Raw genomic sequence first — 4,703 nt, 5'->3', positions numbered from 1 at the left:
AATACCGAAAAATTCCCATCATATTAAAACATAAATAAACAAGTAACATCCAAATTAATAATCACAAAGGTGGTGAGATTTGAGACAAAATACATCGTTTAAAAATTATAGCGTGTGAATTTAGATTTATTTGCAATAGGAAATAAGTGGTATTTAAACAACGAGGAAGATATATGATAAAATACAAGTCTAATAACCACAAGTTACCTTGTAGCATCAGGTATCTTCTACTGTATGATGTAGTGACCCACGTAAACTTGAATCATGAACACAATTAAAATTGCAGCCGCATCATGGACTAATATGTTCGACTTCTATAAACTGTTAGGTGACCTTAAACTGACCTGTGCATATTTAAATTTAACGTTACTGATCATAGTGTATTCATTTGTAGTTTTTATGTGTGAGCACTTGCTAATTATTTACGGTTAACTCCAAACATTTTTATGTGTTGTCTCTGTTTTAATTGGTTATCTGTAATTCATGTATTATTCATTCATTAGTCACTGAATAAACTTTTTCAGCCTCTCCTGTCTGAAATGTCCTAAAACCATTCTCGGATTTGAATTTTTATGACTATGTGGTATTGAAGCGGTTAGTCGACAGAGTATATATGAAGTCAAGTAACACATACACGTCACCAGGATCAGCATCGTTCAATCATAATAGAGTCATTTTCGGGCACTAGAATACAACCTTGTAGGGATCTGTGCAATGATCGAAACCACTGACAGGATAAACCATTTAGTTTTATTGATTTAATGTATAAACTTGGTGGGATGTTTATTTGTGCTAGTTTCCACGTCGGTTATAACTTATTGGTTGATATACAGTAACCATTCAAGACTATCTAGTAATTTAACTAAGGTATATATATATCCCAAAACAAACAGTGACAAAGGGAGATAAATACTTAATCAGGATACTCACTTCACCAATTGTAGATAGGTTAGGAGGAAGTGATACATTCATTTTACCATTGGTTAAATTATGACTACCATCCGTGATGGCATTTTGATCACTTGAGGAATAATCCAAAACCCAATTTAACTGATTTCTTTTATGACCTGTTTCATCTGGATTACTTGGTTTCACTTCAAAATCTATGGAACAAATGGAAAAAATGTAAAAAGAAGCGAGCGAATATAATAACCTCATACAGATAAGAATAAACTTAAACTGAAAATGATGCGACATGAAGAATTTAGGGAAGATTTAGATTTGTCGAAACATGTAAGTTCATGTCAATTATTGCAACGTATAACCAAAACAAATAGCATAAAGAACGGGTTGTTTAGATCCATTAACTTTTACTAGGTTCTGTGTAGTGTTAATAATTATATAATAACAATAATAATAATAACACTACCAACGATATAAAGATTTCATTCTGGACATAGTCATAATAAATTTTTATTGTTATTTTATTTACACTATGAAATTACCTTGATTTCTTGAGAAGCCAGCAAACAATGTGTTAGTATATAAATCAGGCCAAATAAAACTTATCAACATTTAATTTCACTAAAATATATTTTCTATAAAATAGGTGATAAAGTGATACAGATTTTACGTGAGGTTACTTCACTTTACTCTAAATGAAATAAAGCCACCTATCATACATAGTTTAACGTTTCTACATAATCATTCCTAACAACATTCTATAGAGAATAAACATTTTATTCATTATATTCCTATTACTTATAAGTAAATAACAAGTTAAATCACTAAGAGTACTCATTTAAGTTATTATTTAATTTTTTAATGTATCATTATTCAAATAAATAGTGTCCACTTCTACATGATCTCATGAAGTATGCTTTTAGTTCAACGAAATTTCATAATCAAAGGTGACGTGAAATATCATGAATTCAATAACCTTTAATTTTTACTGCATGCAGGAAAAATATCCACTTAAATGATCGTGTGTAACGTTCATACACAATTAAGAAATGGTTTTTATTATAAACTGAAATCCATTAGAAAACTAATAAACAAAAGGCAGAATCAAATATAAACAATTAGATTTCAGTTCAATAAACTATAGTTATTGTATTTGCATTAAAACGTGAAGGTAATCATTTCTCCTCTACACGTTTTCATAGGTATCTAATATCGCGAAGTCATAGACTAAGGAGAAATGGACATCCAGTACTTTTTCATTTTCAATGACTTAACATTCTACATCAATTTGTAATGAAATTCATTTCAATAATTTTTATGTAAAATATTTTGATGGAGTTTTATGTTCTGAGCTGGATCGTTTGGTTGTGAAGCTTTCATCGTTCTTCTGAACGACATCATCGGTACAAACTTCAGGTAGAAGTGAAGTGTTCGAATTTCTCCACATATGCCTCACAGCTTGTTCTGTAGACTGAGATCTTGATTGGTTATTGTTGACCTTAAACCTGTCATTGTTTACTTCTTTATTTTGGTTGTATCTCTCATTGATTTGATTCTTGGTCATATATTTGTCCATAAATTTTCTGATAGGTTAGTAAATTGGATCGATTTCACTGTGTTTTTCGATTGCTGATTGACCTGAGTGCCAAGCTTCTTAAAATTCTCTGGCGTTTTTAGAATTGCCTCTATCCAAGATCTCCACATTTTTCCAGTCGAATATGTGTCCTCAGTTGTCCACATGCATTGATATAAGAGAGGATATATCATGATGTTTGAACACTAATTTATGTTCATACAGGCAAAGATAAAGAGGACGTCCACTTTTTCCTCTGTGGTGTTTTTCGCAGTTGGAACAATTTATTTTGTAGATGATGTTCAGTTTCCGTTGTTTTATCATTTCGTCCTTTGGTTTGCGTAGGATTGATTGTAGTGATTTAGTTGGTTTGTCTGCTACAATTATTCATAAAGACTTCAGCAATCTTGTTGTAGTTTCTGATATGCCTTTTATATATGGTAGGGTGATCCGTTTGTTGGTTTCTGTACTTGACTTTGTTTCTGATGATGCGTTCGGCTGGTATGTTTTCATGTTGATTGGGTGGTCGTTCATTTGAATGGTGGTCTTCAAGTACTTTTCTTCATTTTTTCGTGCGGCAAAGTGTGTTGCAGTGTGTCCTCGGCCTCTTGAACAAGCTTCTTACGCAGTTGGTTTTGTGAGCTAGGTAAAATGCTTCTGAACACATACAAAAAATGATCTTTGACTAATATGATTTCGGATAAGATTCAAACAGAAACTCTTAAATGAAAAGAAATCAAATATTTTGTCTTTTGAAGTGTCTAGATTTCAAATATGAGTTATGTTGCTAATAAGTGAAACTCAATAATAACCACTGATTAAAATAAAATTCGGATGCTGATTATTATTGACACTTTGAAAATGTTAATAGTTGAGTTCATGAGTCGATCTAAACTACGCCTTCATTGAAAACGTGAAAGCACTAGATCGCCATTTCTTCCTAGTATAGGACTCATTATCAATGCGCATCTATGATCCCGCACACAGAACTCCAACCCAGAACCTTCGGTCTTGCAAACGAACACGTAACCTCTAGACTACTGAGCCAGTATCCAAAGGTGTTAATGTCTAACTTCCATCGATTCATGAAAATTCACAGTAACATAGAGAATTTAAAAATGATAATAACAATAATAATAGCTAGTGTTATTCACAAGAAATAGTGTGAGAAAAGGATTTTGACAAAAATATATGCAATAAAGTTGACGTATTCATAATGTGTTATGCTCAAGAGCAAGCGTTCAAATTAGGTCTACATTTTTGTAGAAATATTACTTCTGTTTCAGTATACGGTTTTTATACCATCGAACAGATGTTTTTTACCGATGAATAGAACTATGTGTAACTATTTTCTTCTTCTTAGATAACAACTGACGTTGAAATTTTAAACCGGTTGCGTAACAGTTAGGGAAGCAGTATACAGTGTGAATATTTGGTTTCTTTTCTTTTAGTAACGTTGTAACACTTTTACTTCAATGTTTGAACTTTACAGAACTTGATTTCATTTAGGTTAAGTAATCACCTTTTCTTAAATCTAAGTATTTACACGTTTGAGAAATGTAGTTTACACCTACAATGAAAATGTCATTGCTTTTTACATAAATTTATTTTACAGAATAATACTTCATTTTCTTCCATACTGTAAATGTGAAAAAGTGGATTGCAGCTTATATATATCAGATATGGCCTAATTAACGAAACACTATCAGTATCCGTAAACAATTCACGTTTTCAGTAAAATTTTGAAGTTGAGAGTTTTCAATATACGCTTAATAAAAAGTAATGACAATATTTAGTAAACATTCCAATATAGATATGTAAGTCTGTGAGTGAGTATGGTCATGAAGCCCCATACTACGATCAAACAACTCTCTAGTGCATCCTGGTTACTAATGGTATACTGACTGAGGTCAATCTGTGACGAATGCCACCTTTAAATTAAATCAAACACCATGAAACCCGCTCAGTAGTACTTTCGTTTCCCCTGATATTACAATTATGATAACGTAGGCGATCTTTACGAAGTTACTTATTGTTATATCCACTTCAAATCATACTTTAACAAATATTGAATGATTTCCACTAACCCCAATTATTAAAATTTATGTAAATACTTTTAGATTTCTTTCAACTGTTACACATCCCATCTGAGCAAGGTTCTTTCGTCGTATTTTTCTATAATAACACTCAGGCGGGATTTCCAACAAGTATCAATAGAAAACATCAA

This window comes from Schistosoma mansoni, chromosome 1 (assembly GCF_000237925.1).
Source record: "Schistosoma mansoni strain Puerto Rico chromosome 1, complete genome".
Taxonomy (NCBI): Eukaryota; Metazoa; Platyhelminthes; class Trematoda; order Strigeidida; family Schistosomatidae; genus Schistosoma; species Schistosoma mansoni.
The sequence above is the reverse complement of the archived record's forward strand: the minus strand, read 5'-3'. Positions refer to the sequence as shown.